This window comes from Fukomys damarensis, unplaced genomic scaffold, assembly GCF_012274545.1.
Source record: "Fukomys damarensis isolate Sample0158 unplaced genomic scaffold, DMR_v1.0_HiC HiC_scaffold_34, whole genome shotgun sequence".
Classification (NCBI taxonomy): domain Eukaryota; kingdom Metazoa; phylum Chordata; class Mammalia; order Rodentia; family Bathyergidae; genus Fukomys; species Fukomys damarensis.
Window position 1 is genome coordinate 15,488,339 of NW_022900946.1, and position 22,087 is coordinate 15,510,425.

The 22,087-nt window shown below is 49.1% G+C and overlaps 1 protein-coding gene across 1 annotated transcript in view; it reads right to left on the reverse strand.

Moving 5' to 3' along the window:
- The window catches only part of Abat (4-aminobutyrate aminotransferase), a 96,768-nt gene extending 80,435 nt beyond the window's left edge, over positions 1-16,333 (reverse strand). The window contains exon 1 of the mRNA XM_010644165.2: positions 16,207-16,333. The gene's annotated coding sequence lies outside the window, so the exon portion shown is untranslated. The remainder of the gene's footprint in view (positions 1-16,206) is intronic.
- Positions 16,334-22,087: the final 5,754 nt, after the last annotated feature.

The window sequence follows — 22,087 nt, forward strand, 5'->3', positions numbered from 1 at the left end:
TTTTTTTTTTTTTTTTTTTTTGTACTGGGGATTGAACTCACGACCTTGCACTTGTGAGGCAGGCAAGCTGAATCCCCAGCAAGTTGCTCTCATTTAAAAAAGAAAAGAAAAGAAAAGAAAAAAACCTACTGAAGGCTTTGGATTGCCAAGAGAATGAAATCTAACCTTCTACCTCAAACTGTAAGTGCCCGCCACACCCCTGCCTGCAATGAGCTTCCCCGAGTCTCTGAGCACAGTTCTTGCTGCATGTCCAACCCATCTCTTCAGAGAGACCTTTCTGAGGCCCAGAAAGTAGATCCCCAGGACTAGCCCACCGCCTCAGTCAACAGTTTGTTTTTAGAACCTTCACCCACTCTTTCTCCTCGCTGGAGGCTTGGGTCCCCTTGGCCGGCATGCAAGCTGCTCGCCTCCTTCGCTCACCAGTCTTGCAATGGATGTGGAATGTAAGTGACGTCTGAACGTTCATGAGCTCCCCACTCCCAACAGAGTCAGCCCAGGGATGGGAGCAGCAGGGGACTCTCCGGAAAGAAAAACTAAAATCAACACGAAGGAGCCTCCTTCACGGCATCAGCTCAGACCGGGTCATCCAACGCCAGGCTTCTCGGGTCTGTCCCCCCAGAGCACCTGGCTGCAGGGAACACTCCCTGGTCACACACGAAATGGTCCCTTCAGCCAGGCATCTGCAGATGAGGCGAAGAGCTGGCCAGGGCTCCAGGACTGCAGTCACAGGGCTGCTCCCCAGACTGCAGAGAGCACTCGGGGAGAGGGCAGCCTCTTGCTCTGTGAGTACTCTGCAGGGTGATGCTGGCCCTTCCTCCCTGCTGCTGTGTGCCCAGCATTGTGCTGGGTCCTGCGCAGAAGGGAATGCAGCCACGGAGTCTGAACCGTGAGGAAGTGGGGCCCAAAGGCCATGGGTGTCAGGGTGCACCCGGACCTCCTCCATATCCCATCCTGGCCTTCCATTGAGGCTGCAATGTTGCATATGTTGCAAAAGGGAAAAGGACTAACCAGAGGCGGACTGCAGCTCAGCAGCTAAGAAAGTTCATTGCTTAGTACCACATCCATGCCTGAGGCTGGACACATCTTGTCTGGGCTGAGGGGGTAATTCTGGCATCAGGCGAAGGGAGTTGGTTAAGACGTGATCGGCTCAGATTCCTAGGGGACCAAAGTTCTCAGATTCTGTGCATCTTTTGGCTGTCCCCTGCTTTGGATTAGCTGTGCTGTTCCGAGGAATGGCAGGAGATTGAGCTGGTATCCCGGAGACAAACTGCTCTGTACAGTTGCCCCCAATAATAACTGTGCGGTCTCTCTACAGACTGTTGAGTGCCAGTGATTTGAGACTTAGCATCACTCCATCACAGGGAAAACTTCTTCCCACTAAGCGGACGAGAAGAGGGAGGCAAAGGGAGCCAGCTGGCCTCACATTCGTGCTATGCTGATTTGCAGAGATCACTGATATTCTTAAACATCTTGTAATGCAATGCAGTGCCATTTTGAAGGCGGGACACTGAGGCTGGAGAACAATAGGCAAAACTTGTTTCTGTTCCTTTAGCAAGAGGGTAGCAGTCAGGATTTGACCTAGGCCTCTCTGGCTGCCTTGTTTTTCTGCACAATCACAAGCCTGGTGCTTAGGAGTGGTTTTCCGAAGGCAGAGACATGCAATCTTTGCAATCATTTGGCTTTGGCTCCCACAGAAGACTAAAACTAGAGCGAGGCACAGCCGCTACGGACCACCTGCTTCTCATTCCCATCTTGCTCCAGAAATCTCGGAGGAACTAATTCTCCCTGGCCCACAGTGCCCACTCAAGTGGGGAGATGTCTTGCAGACTCAGCAACTTTCCCCTGAAAACACGTCACGCGCTCAGACCCAAAGGACATCCCTAGACAAAGCTGGGACTCTTCCTCTCAGACTGGGGGAGACCTGTGGCAAAGAACTGAGCTCACGGAGACTCAGGCACTTGGTCAGATGAGGGCAGATGCCAGTGTCCTCAGCAACAGCACTCAGGGGACCTTAATCACGATGGAGGCATTAGGATGTGGCTTCCTACTGGATTTTTCTCTTCTATGCTTCCTTCTGTGTCCGTGAACTGCCTAGATCTAGCCCAGGGCACCATCCCAGGGTTGTCTCAGCCTTGGGAATACACCTGGCACAGCCAACTCCACCCTTCATGGGCATGCAAGGCTGTCTTCTAGCAAAGTGGCTGTGACAACTGGGAACCTCAACCCAAAAACTTTCAGAGGCCGGGGATTTAGCTCAGTGGTGCTGCCGCCTGCCTCACAAGCACAAGGACCTGAGTTCCATCCCCGGTACCAAGAAAAACAAACAAACAAACAAACAAAACAACCCAAACTTTCAGAGCTGTGTAAAACCCTGAAAGAGGTCTTGTCCAATTCTCACATTTAACAGAGTTTAAAAAAGCAAAAAAAACCAAAAAAAAACAAACAAGGCTCAGTGAAGACAAAATTTGTCTGATGAACTCACGCCAGAAAAGAGGGCTCCTTTTCTGAAATGCCCACGGTGTCCCTTGACCACCCAAATCTCAGAATCCATTCTGGAGGGCAGGTTGCATTCAATGCCAATTTTCTAGATGAGGAAACTGAGGCTCAGAGTCACGTGACTTGCCCGGCACAGCCAAGAAGGCACCCACCAACTTACTCAGCTTGCTAGGAGGTCCTAACAGAAGGTGTGTCAGTAGACATTTCTCCTAATGGTAAGGTTTTTATTTTAATGTGCATTAAGAGAAAAAAAAAAGGAGCCCATGAGACCTGTGTGTGCCCAGGTACTGCTGCTTAGGAGGAAGCTAAGTAGATTGGCCCAGTTTAATCTAAAGAAATCACAGGCAGCTAGAATGATGCTCCAGTCACCAAAGCAGTCATCCTGTGTCAGGCCTCTCTGAGTGCTCCCCCGGTGTCACTGGACTCACCCTGCACAGCGACCTGAGGTTCACATGGCTGTGACCCTCGTTTTGCAGATGAGCCACATGGAGCCGACCCGCTCATGTTTCCACTGCTGAGGCGTGGACAAGCTAGGACTCGAACCTGTCCATGTGGGCTAAGAGGGCGCTCAGTGAATTCAGAACCTCAGAGTGTGTCCTGAGGACATAAATGAACGGTGTGCTGGGGGACTCACTGGATGGCACATGGTAATCCCTCAAAGCCACATGGTCCTCAGTGCTACCCTCCTGCGGCTCGCCAAGCTGATTTTAGGGGTTCTCGTTACACACCCTTACTCTTTTACATACTTGAGTTCTGGGCGATTCTCCGAGTGCCCTCTCCTGGTTCCCACCTCCTGCGTATCTTGATGCTGTGGGGCTGCCAGCTTCTACCTCTGAGGACTCGGTGCCTCGCAGCCTCAAGCTCTGACTCACCCTGAGATGGTGCGACCTTTTGGTCTTCACCTGCTCCCCTGTGAGACCAGCAATTGTTTAAAAACAGGCAAGGTAGCCAGGCGTGGTGGTGCAGGTCTCTATAATCCCAGATCTCGGGAGGATGAGGCAAGGGGATTGCAAAATCAAGCCCAGCCCAGGCAGCTCAGTGATTTAGTGAGACCCTATCAAGAAAGACAGAAAAAGGAAGGAAGGAAGAGAAAGAGAGAGTGGGAAAAGGAAAGGCAGGCTTGGGAGGTAGCTCAGGGCAGAGGCTCTGAGTTCAATCCCCAGTATCACAAAACAAAGCCCCCCAAGAAAATCCCAAAACATGTGAGGCGGGACCTAGGGTGTGGCTCAGTAGTATAGCTGTGTCTGATATGCACAGGGCCCTGGGTTTGATCCCCCAAATCCTAACCCCGCCAAAAACAAAAGCCTAAAAGAGATGTTCAAGGTGCAAGCATGTAAAACTGAGGAAATCTAGATGGACCAGTGATTGTAAAGCTGTCAACTTCCTGGTTGTGACGGGGTTGCTATGGAAAGTTTGCAGGATGCTATTATGGAGGGACGCTGGATGAAGCACGTGGAGGTCCCCTGTGTTATTTATTTATTTTCTTGGTACCGGGGATCGAACTCAGGTCCTTGTGCTTGCAAGGCAGGCAGCAGAAATACTGAGCTAAATCCCCAGCCCAGCCTGTGTTATTTCTTACAACTACATGGGAGTTGAGAGTGACTTCAAAACAAGTTTACTTAAAAGAAACGCAAAGTAGAACAAGTACTCCCCAAGTAAATTCAGGATCTAAATATGCACTAAACCCTCCCCGCACGTCTTAGAAAAAGTTAAGCTACTGCTTATGCCATGCCTGCCCCGCAAGCACAAGGTCCTGAGTTCGATCTTCGTATACTCACTCAACACTGACCACACGTTCACTCTATGCCGGATCCAGGGATGATACCAGGAACATAGAAAAGGTACAGACTCCTTACAACTTTAAGAGACTGTCAGTCTAATGTCAGTGACAGAGAAATGAACAGGAGAATAGCAACAGTGGTGAACCCCTGTCAGAAGGAGGTGGGGGTGCCCTCTGTGAAGGACGGGGACTTGTTCCAAAACACTGACCACACGTTCACTCTATGCCGGATCCAGGGATGATACCAGGAACATAGAAAAGGTACAGACTCCTTACAACTTTAAGAGACTGTCAGTCTAATGTCAGTGACAGAGAAATGAACAGGAGAATAGCAACAGTGGTGAACCCCTGTCAGAAGGAGGTGGGGGTGCCCTCTGTGAAGGACGGGGACTTGTTCCAAACCAGCAGGAGCTGCCTCTCTGGACTAATGGAAGGCCCCAAAGAATTTCTCTCTCTTCCCTCCTCCCCTTCCCTCGCCCTCCTTGCCCCATCCCTGCTGCAGATGGAACCCAAGGCCTTCCACATGCCACCCAGCTTTGCCCTTGAACAAGATGAGAGCTTCAGTCCCTGTGCTCTTGGGGTTAAGTGATTTCACCGCTCCATGCCTCAGTGTCCTCGTTTGCAAATGCTGATGAGAACAGGAACTGTCTGGAGGGCTGTTGTGGGAGGTAATGGATAATGCTGGGAACAGAAGCCAGTCCCGTGCTACATGTGCCCTTCCGCTTTAAAAAAAAAAAAAAAAAAAAAGCAAAGCTCTGCACAGCCTGCGACTCATCCATGATGCTTTCCAGGGCTGCTGGCCTTGCTTGTCTGAGCTGGGGACAGGACATGGAGGGGCAGCCTGTCACCCCCAGCTGAGCTTTTGCAAGGGCTCTTATGGCAGCCTACATGGCACGTCCCAGGTCACAACCTTCTCCAGGTTAAACATTACCAGTCTGGGTGATAGGCAGCATCGATCTACTATCACCCACAAAAACACCTTTGGATCCTTCAAAGACCTGAGCTAAGCAAATCTCCCTTTTAACTGGGGGAAATGGTCATTTCACTGGCAGGAAGTGAAACTCTTACGAAAAGCAGACAACATCGAGAAGATTGCACTTTTGTTCTGTCCCTGAGGACAGCTGAGCAGAGAGCTCAGCTCACCTGGAGAAATTCAGCCACCCTTGGCGTAGCACGTCCAGCAGCAGAGGTGTGGATTTACAAACGCGGTCCAGTCCCAGAAAAATGAAGCGTCAAATATGGCAACTGCTAAGAGTTTTAGGCCCTTAGGTGTGTGGGTGTGGGTGTGGTTTCTCTTAACCCCTCAACAATACAGGCATGAATCTGCAACACTGGAAATGCTTTGGAATGCAGTTTCCAAGAACCACATGTCACCAGGTCACTGGCTGTGCGCCCCGACCTGATAACTGACATGCGCACTCCGGCCTTCCTGAGGCTGCCTGACAAACACGGCTGACTCCAGCTTGGAGCCTGGGGCCACCTCCCACTTTACAGATGAAGGCGCTGAGATCTAGGGAGAAGGCATTTGACTCGAGGCCACAGAGGGTGCCAAGGCCGCAGCTGGTCTCCACAAACACGATGTTTTAGCCCCACTACGCGCTCTCCAGGGATAGCACAGCGTCAGATCTGACTGATGGTGAGAAATGGTCTGCGTCCTGGGCAGGCGGCTGCGGTGGGAAAGGCGCAATCAGCCCCAATGATCCGCGGGCTGCTCTGCTTCAGAAGAGATGCGAGTCCCTGCCCCGTGGGTGGGCAGAGGGAGGGCCAAGGGCTCCCGGTGAACACTTTGCAGCCAGTTTCGCTCACCACCTCGGGGCCACCGTTTCCCATCCTATCCTAGGCCCCTTCACCAATCCTAGCAAGGGGGAAACTCCCTGACGGCCTGCAGAGTCGCACCGTGTCAGCCTCCCACAGCTCTTCGCCACTCCCAAGTCCTGGGCAGGAAGCGTACCAGGTCCGACTAAGTCCCTGAGCAGAACGAGGTGGACCCTGCACCCTGCACCTGTCTCTGGGGCTGACAAGCTACTGAGACTTTCTCTACATTCCACCACTTCTACTGCATGTTTTTGACTTTTTAACCCTACCTTTTCATTTGCCAGGGCAGCTAGACCTCTCCAACCCTGCTGCGAGATCATCAAAGGACATGATGGCTCCCATTAACGGATGAGTACCTTGAGGCCAGAGAGAGCAGTGAGCATACCCAGAGGTGTCCCTGTGGCTTGGTGCCGGTCCCAGGGCTGAGTCTATAAACCTAGGTTTCTTTTTGCTATTTTTGAGACAGGCTCTCACCCCTGCACTCACTAGGTAGCCCAGACTGGCCTTGAATTCATTGCGATCCTCCTGCCTCAGCTCCCTTCCTGCTGGGATTACAGCTGTGCACCACCGTGCTTGGCTAAGCCTAGGTTTCTTGTCAGAAATGCTACTCTGTGACACCCTAGGCAAGCTGCTCACCCTTTCGGAACTTCCATTCCCGAAATCTGGTCGTCTTGCCTCATCAGACTGTCGCAAGCAAAGACAGATGCGATGTTCACACAACGTCCTTAAAACAGCCACCCCCTACTCGGCAAATAGGAGCTGCCCATGTGCATGATGATGAAATGCAGTGCAGGGTCCCCGGAATGTTCCCTCTTGTTCTCCTTAGCATTTATTTCCCTGCCAGCTCAGCTCCGACTCCTTCCCAGAACCTGTCCGTAGGTCAGGATGTCCATGCTCGCTGTGTGTGGATCTTCTCTGAGCTCTGCTTTCGGCCTTTTGGAGGATTCTGCATTTGGGGCCAGGGCAGGATGCCAGGCACGCAAACCCACGGGCAGGCAGTAATTTGCAAAACGCTCCTGGGTGTGCTCATTTCCAGCCTGTCCCCAGATCAGCGCTCAGCCTGCCTGCGAAGCCAGCAGAGAGCTATTTACAGCTCTGGACAAGGAGAAGGGAGGCAGGCTTTGTTCCCGCGCCCTGCCGAGGGGCTGCCTTGTTCTTCTGACTGGTGCTTAGCCAAACTGGTCCCATGGGAGCTTTGAGGCACGAAAAGCTTTTGCTGGAAGGCCAGCGACCTGCCCCCAGGAACACACTTCTCTCACGGAACCTGGCTCGAAGGTGGGAGAAGGTGATTATTCACTCTTCATCCAGCTTCCTGAAGGCTCTTTCTCAAGGGCTGATAAAATCACATTGCTGCCTCACTGAAGACCCTGCCATGGCTCCCCGTGGGCATCTGGGCCTAGGTGACCTGGCTGGCCACGATCTTGCCCTTCCTGCAGCTCCTCTCTTCTCCTTGTCTACCCTGTGCTCCACTGAAGGCTCCTCATCCTCCGAACACTGGTCTCACAAGGAGAAAAAAGCTGTGCGCTAATGGAAAACTATGCATCATCTACAACACCAACTTGGGCTGGTGTTACCTGATTCTGGCCACGTTCGTGGCATTCAAGCTATGTTTTTAAAATTCCTTTGTAAGTTGTAGAAAACTGGTCAACCAGCAAATGCTGCCTTGGCTGACCATTTTGCTTCTATTTGGAATTCACATCAATATTTCTTTATTCCTTAAACATGTGTGGCTTTTTCTTCGAGTTGACTGTTAACATCTGTTCAATAAAATCAACAAGAAGTATTTGTTTTCTATTTGTATGAGTCCTAATTTTACCTTTTTCTCTGAATATTTTCTTATAGCAATTTTCTATCTGCTCAGAATACATTTCTCATCTTTCCTTTCTTCCTCTTTCTCTTTCTTTCATTTTCTTTTTAAAAGAAAAAGTCTAAAGGCATTGTCCAAGCTTCCCTCAGATTTGCAATTCTTTTGCTTTAACCTCCAGAATTGCTGGGATTATAGGCTGCCACCACCATGCTGGCCAACTACTTTCTTGTCTCTTTGAAATTTCTTTCCCAGCATTCCCAGGGGCAGGGGCAGGATCCTGTTCCCACTTAGAGCTTGTCTGTCTATTCTTCTGAGCTTTCTATGCGCTTATCTCACTCTGGGAGGTTCGCTGTCCTTGAGTCTGTGTCTCCAGCCAGCCAAGAGATGGTGTGGCACAGTAGGTGGGGCCTCTCCTCCCCCCCCCCCCGCCATGCACACCAGCACTGTAGAGAGCGGATGGAAATCACGTAATAGGAGTACATGTCTCTGATAACCACATCTGTCCCCTACTGATAAACTACTGAGAAGGAGAACTTGTTTTCCTTGTCCATCAACATATTGTAGGTAGCAACGTTTGGCATCTAAATACTCAATGAATAAATAAAAGAATACTACTTGGGTTCTGGTTTTTCAAGCATTTTTAAGTTATCTCCCATTCCTCCACTTTTGGAGCACAAAGCTAGTGGCTTGGAATGCCACCCGCCTGTTCCAGCCTTTCACGTTTGGATGCTGTGGCATGTCAACCCTGCTGGACCTCACTGCCCCTTAGGGAATGGATGCCGAGCTCTTCTCCACTTCATGGACACTGTGTGAAACTTCAGCCAGGAAGTGCCCTTCTGGGTCTGTTTCCCTATGAGTTAAGCGAGATCAGCTGAGACATTCCACCAGGTAAAGCAACCAGGAAGTATATGAACAGCCGTTAAAGACTCAGTGACTCTCCGCGGTGCAACTCATCAGCTAGGTTACCAGGGCTTTTCTCCGAGCAGAGGGATACAGAGATGGTGGCGGGGAGGGGGGCTTCTCAGACTTTAATGTGCACATGAATCACCCCAAAATACTGCTGAATTGCAGACATACTCTGTAGGACCGGTGGGACCCAAGGTTCATTTCTGGACAATGCAATGCACCTGATCACCAACCCACAGTGAGCAGCAAGATACTAAAACACAGTTGGTCCTGGCTTTGAAGGAATTCACGTGTGTGCGCATGTGTGTGTAATATACTGGAGATAGAAATTCAAGGCCTTCACACTGAGCTACATCCCAGGCCTCTTTTTCTTTTTCTGGTACTGGGTATCAAACTTGGGACCTTGTGCTAGCAAGGCAGGTGGTGGAACCACCAAGCTAAATCCCTGGCCCCTTTTTCATTTTTTATTTGGAGACAGGGTCTCACTAAAGTCATTAAGTTGCCCAGACTGGGCTTGAACTTGCCATCTCCTGCTTCAGCCTCTCAGAGTGCTGGGATTACAGCTGTGCGTCACTACAAAGAACACTTGGACAGGTTTCCAGCGTGTTACCCATTTCAGATATGAGCACCTAGGTGAAATATGCCAGTAGTTAAAGCTGTGCGACTGCTGAGAATCGACAGGTTGTTGGGGGAAAGGGGATGATCCAGAATTCCCAAAGGATGTGGAAAAAGTCAGCCAGGCTGGTGGCGCTACACAGTCAGTTCTGGTGAGTGGACTCATCAGTCTGTTTTTTTTGTTTTTTGTTTTTTGTTTGTTTTGAGACAGGGTCTCCTTATGTAGTTGAGACTGACCTGGAACTCACTATGTAGCCCAGGCTTGTCTCGAACTCATAGCAATCCTCCTGCCTCCGCCACCCGAGTGCTGGGATTACAGGCGTGAGCCACCATGCCCTGCCATCAGTCTGTGTTTTAACACAGCCCTCAAGAGGGTTCTGATGCTAAAGTTTGAGAACTACTGTGCTGAACAGAGAAAGAGGTAGAAATCCCATTCAGAAAACAAAACAAAACAAAACAAAACAGTGTTTTGTTTTCTCAAGTAGAATTTCGGGCACATGATCAGGCCTTAACAATTGAATTTGTCTATTCACTCATCCATTCACCCACTCACCCCTCAGTCCTATCCAGCCAACACCCACACATCCACCACAATATCCAGTAATATGTCCTGAAAATCTATGGTATACCCAGTTAGGCTCAAGACTTGACTGACATTGCAGATATGCATGCCCCTCTCACCTTAAAACCAGCAGTTCTCAATCAGGGGCAATTCCGTCCCTCAAGAGACATCTGGCAATACCCAGAGACATTTCTCATTACCACAACTCGGAGGGAAGAGCGCTACTGGCACCTAGATGCTCTTCAACATCAGACAGAGCACAGGACAGCCCCCTCTCCCTGCCTCACCCTATAAAGTCAATAGTGTTTGGGTTTGGGTCTATAGCGTCTCCCCAAAGTCTCATGTTCAGAGGTGGAGCTTTCAGAAGGTGCTTGGATCATGGGTTCACTATATTCACTAGAAGATTCATCCACTCACAACTTTACAACTGAACGTGCTATTAGGAGGGGTTCAGTTGCAGGAGGTGGGTCACCGTTACACGCCTTTGTAGGATATTTCTCTCACTCTGGCTCTTTCTCTGTCTCTGCTTCCAGCTGCCAGGAATTGGCCAATGTTTTCCCACTGTGCCCTTCATCTATGGTATTTCTACCTTGGAGAGAGCGAACCATGGACTGGAACCTCTGAAACCATGAACCAAAATAAACTGTTTCTCCTTTAAGCTGTATATTTCAGGTCTCAGTGATGAAGAGTTCACTACTACCAGCATCGAGATTGAAAAACCGCTTTAGGACAGTGAGTTTCCCCCGGGCTTGAACTGTGTTATAGTCACCTCGGTATCCTAAGGTCACGAAGCAATGCCTGACTCACAAGAGTTGAACAAAAGTTTACATGGATGAAGAAATGGTGACACAAAGATCCATTTATGTAGGTAAGGAACTCTGACAACTCCACTACAAAAAAAAAAAACCAACCCAATTCAAAAATGATCAAAGGGTTTGAAGAACCATTTTTCCACAGAAGATATACAAATGGCCAGCGAGGACCGTGAAAGGCTGCATGCCAGCCTTAGTTGTTTGAAAATCAATATGGCAACGAGATACCATGTCACATCCACTAGAAAGACTAGAATAGTCAAGCAGAAAGGAACACAGGTTGGTGAGGATGTGGGAAAATCAGAGCCTTATGCACTGCTGGTGGGGCTGTAAAGGTGTGAGACTACTGTGGAAAACAGACAGCTCTTTCTTTTCTTCCAGAATGGGAGACTGAACCAGGCCTTTGCACTGAACTTTTAAATTTTTTGCGCAGATGGTACTAGAACTTGTGATCCTCTTGTCTCAGCTTCTCAGAGTTCTGGAATTATAGGTGTTCACCACTGTGCTCAGTGTGGCATTTTCTGCTAGGGTGATGAAACCGTGCTGAAACTCAATCGTGGGGATGCACACACCATGTTGTAAATGCACTTAATGTCACCAAAGTGTACACTCTCAAACGATCCATTTTATGCTACGTACATTTTCCAACACAAAATACATTTACACAGTCAATAAAGGCTCCTTGATTGTCTGCTGTGTGCCAGGAACTAGGCTGTGCATTTGGGACATGGGAAAAATGAGGCAGGTGTGATTCCTACTTGCCAGGGAAACAGGGAATGGGAGAAGATCCAGCACTAGAGATGGACCCAAGGAAGCCAGGGTTTGAGTGGAGGGAGCTCAGAGCAGGAGAAATATTTTTCCTGGTTCAGGGCAGGGAGAGGGTGATGGAAAACTTCCTATAAAAGATGGACCCTAGGTAGCTTTTAAAGAACACAATGTGCTCGGAAAGTCGTCGATTTTATTGAGGGAATGTGTAAATAGAGGCCACTTCCTGCTGTCCCTGCCCTGCAAGAGTCTGAGGCACAGAGCATGTAGAAGAGGCAAGGGTAGTCGGACAGGAGGGAGGAGGAACTCTCCCCCAGGCTTTCTGCTGAGAACTCCTGCCAGGCAGGCGCACTGGAGGGCTGGAGCTATGGATCCAGCCCCGAGTGGCCTTGCAGGCCTCAGGCTCCCCCGCTGTCCCTTACAAGGCTTTGTCCTCTGCCTCTGGGCAGGGAGACAGGCAAAGGGTGGGGACAGAAGAGGAGGAGAGGCTAGGGCTCACGTTCAGTACCGACTTCCTATCACGGGTCTGCATACAGGGCTCCATCTGAGCCTTGGGATTACCCAGAGAGCGAGGTTCTGCCACCTTCCCTCTTCCCCCTTTATTTGCTTTTTCACTCTCATTCTGTCGTTAGAGATGGCGAGTTGAGGCTGAGAGGAAGTGGGTGGCCTTTTCATCACACTGAGGGCAGCCCCGTTTGGCTCAGGCCAGGCTAACACCAATGCCCACTTTCCTTGAGACTCAGCCTTTAGAGACGCGAAGTGGCCTCAACCTCCTGCTGTTGGGCCCGGGACTCTCCAATGGTGATTTCTGGTAGGGGAAGGTCCCTTAACCTCCTGGGGCTTGCTTTGCACACTTCAAGCCAAGGGACACTGATTGGACCTCCCTTTCCTTCTTCCTCCCTCCTAAACATGTGCGTATAAACACATATGTTCCCTTTCCATGCCCTACTTCCCTAACTACCCATTTTCATGTGTTGACATGTTATCTTTTTTCCCCCCCAAAATGAGATCATGCCGAATACATTGATTCTGTGATTTTGTCCTTTTCACTAAATCATGTGTTTCAGAAACCTTTCCTGTGCAGAAATTTAGGTCTGCCTCACTCTTCTAAGACTGTTCCTTTTCCCTTGTGAATGGAATGGAACACAGCCCCTCCCCATATGGAACTGACAAAGCCGCATACCCTTTAGCTTTTCATGTTTAAGTATTTCCATAGCAGATTCCTCAAAGCGGAGTTCCTGGGCCAAAGGGCCAGAGCACAGTGTAAATTTTGAGGAAGATTTTGCCAAAAGACTTTCCAAGGAAGGCTCCAGGGCGAGGCGGGTGGTTTCTAAAATTGCTTCCAGTCTGAGCAATTCTTTGACCGTTAGCAAGGGAGAGGGTGACGCTTAGACTAGTCTTCTAACCTCTGTGAATCTTGGTTTGCTCATCTGTAAAAGGGGAAGCCTATGGGAATAGATATAATGGTGTTCTGCAAAAGGCAAAGTTCTGTTTAACTGTGAGATGCTAAAACTATCATTAACATCGGGAAGTCCAGCAGCTGGATAACCTGTGGCCCCCACCATGCGGAAACCAGAGCCAGGAGCTAGTGCAGCTTGAGCAAGCTGACTCAGATCACGCCTCAGCCATTGCAGGCTATATGTTAGACCAGTGGTTCTCAGTGGGGAGGGAAGGGGAAGATTTTGTCCCTCAGGGCACATTTAGTCACAGCTGGAGATATTTCCTCTGTCAAATGAGGGGTTGGCATAAGCATCTGTCGTACAGAGGGCAAAGGAGATGAAACACCTCCTACAATGCACAGGACAGCCCTTTGTAACCAAGAACGATCCAACCCCCAATTTCTAGGCAGAGACCTACACCTGTCTCTTATCCATGCCGTCCCCCAACAGATTCACACAAAGATAAGAAACTGAGGTTCAGAGAAGTGAAGGACTTCCCCAAGTTTCACAGGCACAGCAGCCAAAGGTGGACCCCCGGCTCCGTGTGACTTCCGGGTCTGTGATCCATTCTGCATACTGCACTGTCCCTCCGGGAAGGCCCCCCCCCATTGTCTCTAAGGGCTGCTGTTTGCCCACTGCCTCCGCCCAGGCAGATGATCTACACCGGGTTATGAGTTTAACCTGGAAACTCAGCTGCCCCCAATCCCATCACCATGAAAGGTTTTCTGAGTTTGCGCTTGAAATCATTACCATTACTGCTACTGATGATCATCTGTGGCTATACTTTATGAGGATTCACTCATTTTTACCCCCAAAAGCAACAGAAAGGTTAAGGATTTCCCCAGGATCACACGTTGTGTAGCAGATCTGGGCTCTGAACTTTCACCTTGAGCTGGGCCCTCAGCTCTAGGGTGAAGCATCATGGCAACCCTTTGACCGAGAGCTGGGCAGGGTGGAAAGGAGGACAGCTCGTACCCTAGATTTTCGTGTTTGTAGGGACCTGGTTGCTGCTCCACAGCTTGGAGCGCGGGGTCAGGGGGTCCTAGGGAGAAGCAGTTAAAAGTTTCAGCTGAAACTTTTCCCCATCTGCTGCCCCAGGAAAGGACAAAGGGCTCTGAGCAGGGATGAGAGACTACTGCAGAGAAGTGGGAGTCAGAGACACTGGGCAGGGATCAAGAAGGAAGGGATGTGACTTCCTTGGAGCCTGTCTAAAGTTGCACAGTGAAGCTGGCTGCATACCTGAGGCTGCAGTAGCCTCCACTCCAGCACACTGACTGACGGCTGGTGGTGCCTGCTATCCTGGTCATTTCCATATTGGAAAGCCCAGATTAGGGAGTGGGCTTGACAAAAAGATCGTACTGGATGAGCAGCGGCAAGCAGACACCCAGGAATGGATTCTACCAGGTACAGGCTGGGGGCAGTGCTGAGTTCCAAGTCTGCCCCTTCAGAGCTGCATGACTTTCAGAGCCTCGGAGCTTCCTTTGACAAGTGGGGACGTGGTGCCCAGCAGTTTCCATTGTAAATATGAAGACTGGAGCTTGTTGGGGGGCGGGGGGCTGACACCTCATTTCCCCTGCAAGAACTGTGACCAGCTTTGTCACTCACTGGCTAGGTGACCTTGAACAAGTCTCTTCCCCCTTTGTGCCTCTTTGTTTAACTGTCAAATGAACAGACAAGATCATTACGCTAGAAGCCTGCTTAGGTCTTAGAACTCTGGACTGGACTGTTGGCCTCTCCCCAGGGCCAACCTGTTTGGCTTCCAGAAGACACATTTCTCCATACTCCACACCACAGCGCGCAGCACCAAAGAACTAGATGAAACTCACTGCCAAACCCTCTCCTGCCCGCTCCCCTCCCCAACCTGGCCCACCAGAGGAGAGCTGTCCTCTCAGGTCACGGCACCCTGACCTTTACTCCAGCATTGTTAAAGCAGCAAAGCCCACACCCCACCCAGCTCAGTGGATAGGCCTGGCAGCGTCCATCTTTCTTGGCCAAGAGCCCAGGGGATTTCACCAGGCAATGTCCACAGGAGCTCAGGTGGGGGTAGCCCCAGGGAGGAAATGGGGGCCTTCTTGGAAGAGGGCCAGCAACCGTTTTCTGCATTGACATTCACTTCTCCAGGAGAGAGAGAGAGAGAGAGAGAGAGAGTGTGTGTGTGTGTGTGTGTGTGTGTGTGTGTGTGTAGGGTAGGAGGAGGGTCCTAGATGGTCGAGCTGCCTGAAGCCTCTCTGTGGCTGGAGTTTGAAGGTCTCAGGAAGGGGCTCTCGGTCCAGGATCAGTTTTCAGGGGCTTCCATTTTACTAAACCCTCTTACTAAGCCTCTCCCTGTTCGCTGGCCAGCACAGGTGAGGAAAGTGAGGAGGAATCATCAGGCAGGGCAGCCAGGTGTTAAAGGAGCGCTGCAGTAAGATGGGACAGGGAAGGGTGGATGTGGGGTGAGCGTGGGGGTTGGACGTGGGTGAAAGGATGAGGCAGAGAAGATGATTTGGTCAAGGATAGCTGTTTAGTTCCCGAATGTGAAAGTCCTTGGTCGTACATTTTTACTGCAGGAAGAGAGGGCAGCCCTAAGAAGCCTTTACCGTGGTGGGTGGGAAGGGTCTCTGGCAGGGGTAGGAGGGGACTGATCATTTCTAGTTTCTGAGGTGGGGATGCAGGGAGGTCGGTATGGGTTTGGAAGGTGACTTGCAGTGTCCGCCTCCGATGTCCTTGTCCTGTGGAGGGGCTTGTTTCCCTAGACTTCCATTCTGCATAGGTGACTCGAGAGGACACTGCTATCTACCTCAATGAAGATCCTCATTGTTATGAGAGGGGTAAGAGGAGGTAGACAAGAGAACCAAACTAAAGTTTATTAGGTAGGGGGAAGGGACCGCAGTCTCCAAAGGGATGAGGGGGCCTGGGTACCTGGGGTGGCGGGACCCCACTTTGGGGGGAGCACATTCTATTTCAAGGCGTGAATTAGGGAGAGAACTCCTACCTCTAGAGGTTCGGCCAGAAGGAAGGGCCCATTTCGGAAGCGAAAGCGTAGCTATTTTGCTCTCTAGGAGGCGGGAGACCCCTTCTTTTAGGGAGAGGAGGATAGCGCCCTGGGAGCCGGAGGGCTCTGGGAGACGATGATGCCCCGCTTTTGCTCCTTGGGGGCAGGGCAGAAGTACCGCATCTTGGCGCCCCTCCGAAGCCCCCACCCCACGCGACCCGGCGCCGCTGCATACCTCCAAGCTCCGGCTCCGAGGTGCCGGCTCGGATCCGCCGGCTCAGACTCGCAGGATTCTCGCCCCGTGCTCGGGCTGAGCCTGGCGTCTGCTCTGCTTCCCCCAGCGACTCGCCGGGCTTCCAGGCTCCCGGAGTCGCCCCGACCAATCAGCGCCGCCGGCGCTAGCCCTCGCTCGAGCCGCAGCCAATTAGATCTCCCGTCACGGGCCACCGCCCCCGGGGAGGGGGAAGGTGGGGCGGAGGCAGAGTCCAGTTCCAGCCGGCGGAGGAGACTGGGTTCGGGCTGGAGGCGCAGGGGTCCTGGAGGAGGGACCACGAGGGCGGCCAGGAGGACGGCCCGGGAGGAAGAGACGGCCGTCAAGTGGGGGTGGTGATCCCGTCCCTAAAAGCCCGGTGGTGGTGCTGGTGGGGCCTCTATGGGTGGATTTCGCCGGGATCTTAATTACAACCCCCAACCCCTACGCCCTGGTTTAAACTCTCGGGGCTGCCGACCGGTGTAGTTGTCCCACTCCCAGTCAGCGCCTCAAATCGGTCTCGGGAACCCTAGAGTCGGGATCGGAAAGGCTCCAGAGAAAGCGGATGGAGGGAGCACGCGTCCTCGTCCAGTGCCTGCGCTCAGGGCCTCTTCTGTCAGCCCTCCTGCTTCCACTTATAACACCTGGACCGTCAGCTCTGGAAGACACATAGTTTGCCAAGAGCATTGGAACTATCAGTCAGGCCATGGTTCCTTCTTCAGGACCTAGGCCAGGTCACTCAGCCTTACTGATCCTCGAAGATAAATGGAGATAGTGATTGTACCTCCTTTATGGGTATTAATGAGACCCTCGAAGTGATAAAGATGCTTTTATACAATTAAAAATACCACGTGAAAATTATTACTAAAGTGTGAATGACTGGTAGTCCCATAGCTTTTCAAAGAATTTGAAGAGAAGGCAATCATTCAGTGCTAAAATCAAAATCTCAAGAAGGCCAAAGAAAGAGTGCAGCCTTATTACAAGTAACTATTTCCTTGGTCTTCTGGAATCTTGCAGAGGCCCTAGTCCCTTCCTTCCTGCTGCTCAGGAATCCAGGCTGTTTTACTGCTGATTAGACAAGGATTGTGGTCCTAGGAATAAAGGAATGAAAATAAGCAAATAGACAAATTTAAAACATCACCAAATAGCCACCCACTAGTGTTCAAAGAAACAATGAATGAGAATAACCTGGGCCAGGGATTTAGGTCAGTGGCATCGTGCCTGCCTTGCAAATGCAAGGTCCTGAGTTCGAGCCCCGGTACCGGAAAAAAAAAAAAAACCCACACACATAAATGAGAATAATTTAAAAAAACAGATGGGAAGTATAAAATGACCCCAGCCCTGTGAAACTAAGACCTCTCCTAATCTCTGGTATGTTAATCCTGTCACCTTGCCCGAAGAACTTTATGGTGCTTATGTAGTAAATCTAGCAATTTTTCCTTAAAACCTAAGCCATGCAGAAAATCCCCTTGATTGCCCAAGACCTGCCTCCCTAAAAAGACAAATGGTAGCAAGCACAGAAGGAAATACTTGGTCAAAGAAAAACAGAGATCTAAACAGAGATGGAAAAAAATTTTTTTGGAAAATTTTCACTTGCCAAAATGATCACATTCTTGCAATTACTATATGTGAAAGTTTCAAGGAATTGTGCAATTTCATATATTGCTCACAGTAGACGATCATAACTTTCTGCAGAAAGATCAGGCACCCTATAAAAGATCTTAAAAATACATTTCCCCATTGATCTAGCAATCCAGCTTCTGAGAATTTACCCTAAGCCAATGGAGGGTATGAAGGTTTAATAATAAAGTCGTTTGCTATCATTTTGTTTATCAGGGCCAGAAACTGGAGACAAAATACAACAGGGATGCAGAAGGGAAATCCATTGCCCGAAGTTGAACAGCAAACAGTTGAATACGGATTGGTCCGGAAATGTCATTTCTACAAGTGAAGTGAATACAGATATTTGTAAAAACTGTAGTTGGCGTTGGTCTATTTTTTGGGTTAAATTTATATCAGGTGTCGTAAACAGATCAGTGCTGTTTAGTAGAACTTTCTCTGATGGTGGAAACATCCTGTGCCTGCTCCGGTGATAGCTAATGTGGTAGCCAGCCACTCGCTACACAGGCACTGAACACTTGAAATAACTAGTTGACCAGGGAACTGATTTCTTCTTAATTGGATCTAATTTTAATTTCAGTAGTCACATGTGTATCCTCTTGGACGGTACTGGTAGAGCTAGACAAGTAAAACCAAAGGAAGAAGTACATGACCATTAATAGAAGTAATTATCTCGATGTACTGAACTTACGAGTGATTCTAATTTTCCTTGGCAAGCTGCTAATTTCTAACTTTTTAGAATGCATATATAATATTGCCAAACTAAGGAAAAATATTTAAAATGAAAATAAAGCGAGAGTCTAAGTCAAATATTGGCCAACCGTAGCGGATGGACCAAATGCAACCCATGGCCCATGTGTTTTTTGTATAACCCAAGAACTAAGAATGCATTTTATATTCTAAATGGTTAGGGAAAAAATTGAAAATTAAACAAAATTCAAAGTCAGTGTGCACCGATGAAGCTTTATTGGAATCCAGCCATGCTCATTCAGTTCTGTGGCCTCTGTGGCACTCCGATGGCAGCGCTGAGTAGCTGTGGTAAGTTCTTTACAGAAAAAGTTTGATCTAAGATCATCAGGGAAAGAGAAGTGAACGGTCATGTCATTCATCTGTTTATTCATTCACTCAGCTGTGTTCTGAGCACCGACTGTGGGTCAGGACTCCTACGGCAGTGAAGGAGGCCAAGGAGGGGTGTGAGGAGCATTTACAGCCAGGTGCTTTGCAAGCTGATTCTCAAGTAGCTTCACTGCAACATTTGTGAAGAAAACTGTCGGCAGGTGCAGGAAGCCCTCTGCACACGCGCTGCATTGCATTTTCCACAGTCCTGTGGTTTCCTCACGGGGCTCTTGGATAGCAAGTGTCTTCCAGGGATTGCTGAGGCCCACGATGAGGCTCATGCTCTGTGTTTGCAATGAAGCCTCTTCTACGAGAGCAGTTCTGGCCAGCGGGGTGCCCTTCAGAAACCCTGCAAAGAGATGCGTGGATGAAGGAAACGGGGTAGGAGGCTGGAGGGTGCAGGCAATCTGAATAGGAAAGACCCTTAGAGATCAGCAGCCATTGAACAGAAGAGGAGACTGAGGCCTAATGAGGAGGAAGAACTGAGAACGAACATCTTATTTCTTAAGTCTGTGCTTCTTACACCTTCAGCTCAAAAAATAATGAAGGATATCATCTAGGACATTTGGGTATGGCCGGAAAGGGGACTACTAGCTTTTACACCTATCAGCAGCCCTGTGACATCATATAGGACATTGGCCCCCTCTCGGTCTCTGGGTTCTAATGAAAGTATCTACTGTAATTTTCATATGGAAAAGAATGAAGTTGGATCCTTAATTCACACCGTCTACAAAAATTAACTCACAGTGGGTCAAAGATATGAAACTTAAGTCTAAAGAGGAGACTTAAAATTTTTTGTAAAACTCTTAGGAGAAAAAGGTTAAATCTTCATGACTTTGGAATTGACAAAAGTTTCATAAATATGACACCAAAAGCACAAGCAACAGAAAAAAAACAGATAAACTGGAATTCATCAAAATTAAAAATGCATTATAAGTGTATTATATATTGAAAGACATTATGAAGAGTGAAAAGACAACCCGTGGAATGGGTTTCTTCCGAAAATGCTTGCAAATCATATCTGATGAGTCTCATACACAAAATATACAAAGAATTCTTGGAACTTAAGAGCAAGAAAACAACTCAGTTCAAAAATGGGGGAAGGCTGGGAATTTGGCTCAGTGGTTCTGCCGCCTGCCTCGTAAGTGCAGGGGCCTAAGTTTGATCCCCGGTACCAAGAAAAAAAAAATGGGGGAAGGACATAAATAGATGTTTCTTCCAATAGATAAATGGCCAAGAAGCACATGAAAAGGTGTTCAACAGCACTACTCACCAGGGAAATGCAAATAAAGACCACAGTGCGACACCTCTCCATACTCACTAGGATGGTCATGATCAGTCGAACTGACCGATCGATTGCATACTGGGGATTGAACCCAAGGCCTTTATCACGCTGGGCAAACACTGAGCTACACCCCCAGCCACCTCTCAGTCTCTTGTGTTCTTCTCTGCAGACTGGATGGCCATAATCAAATAGATCCCACCGTTGTAAAAAGCTGGGGAGAGTTCCTCAGTGCACATGATACAGTAAACAAAGGAATGCACTGCGATCCAGCAATTCCACTGCAATGGACACATGTAAAAGAATTCAAAATAGGTGTTCAAACAAAAACTTCTGTTTTTTTTTTTTTTTTGAGACAGGGTCTCACTATGTAGTTGAGACTGACCAGGAACTCACAGGGATACTCCTGCCTCAGCCTCCCAAGTGCTGGGATTACAGGCATCCGCCACCACTAGTCGGCCCTGCTAAACAAAGACTTCTATATGAATATTCAGAGCATCACTATTCACAATGGCTCAAAGGTAGCAACAATCAAAATGTCCACCCGCCGAGCAGACAGATTGTGGTACATCCATCAGTACCATAGAATATCATCTGGCCACGAAAAGTAGCATTGATAGTTGCGGCAGTGTTGATGAATCTTGAAAACAAATACTCTATTTATGTGAAATATCCAGAGTAGAAACATCCTTAGAAACAGAAGGCAGATTAGGGGTTCCCCATGGATGGAGGGGCCGGGGAACGTGAATGACGGCTTAGTGGGTTCTCCTTCTGGGGTGATGAAAAGATTCTGGAAGGACAGAGTGGCGATCACTGCACAACCTTGTGAATGTGCTTAATGAAACAACCGTGCTCTGTGAAAATAGAATGGACAATTTTGTGTTTTGGCTATTTTACCACCATAAAAAGAAAAGTACTGCTACAGTGAGTCATGGGGTGGATAAATGAAAGCACTTGTTCCCGGCCCCTGGTGGGCATCCCCGTGTAGGCTGTTTTCTTTACTAGCTTCCTCAAATTATCTGCTGGACTGTGGGCGGATGGCTGTGTTAGTCACTTTTCCGTCTTCCTGAGACAAACTACCTGACGCCCAAAGTTAAAGGGGGAAGGGTTTATTTAACTCACAGTTTGTAGAGGTTTCAGCCCGTAATCGACTGGTTCTGAGACACAGTGGCACCAGACAGAGGGGCGTCAGAGAGGAGAAACAGTTCATGGTGCCCACACAGTAGGAAAAGCAACAAGGCACCTTAACAGTGTCTTTCTGCCCCTTTTATCTTCTTCAGACCACCAAGATCAGGGTGATGCTAAACCAATCTGTGCACTGGTTTAGTAAGCGCGCACCCTTAATCCCAACATCACACGGTCTAGACTCAGCCACGTCTGGAAAAGCCACCTATGACTGCAGGAGGCTTTGGGGAGACAATCTACACACAGACCGTAACAATAGCCAAGCTCATTTACTCAGTAATTTTTCACTCATTCATTCATTCAGTGGACAAATACACATTTAGCATACTCTGTGTGCCAATTACTTTTTGGTCCTAGGCATTGGGAATTTGAGGTCCTGCCCCCATCAAACTTCCATTCTCATGCTGGGGGGCGGGCTGTCTATCTATCTATCTGTCTGTCTGTCTGTCTATCTATCTATCTATCTATCTATCTATGTATCTTACTCGTGTAACTAAGGAAGCTAAGAGGTGGCACATGCCTGTAATCCTAGTGATCTAAGAGTCTGATGCGGGAGGATCACAAGTTCAAGCTTAGCCAGTACAACTTAGCAACTCAGTAAGGCCTTGTTTCAAAACGAAGATAAAGGGCCGAGGATTCAGTTCAGTGGTTTCAGAGCCTGCC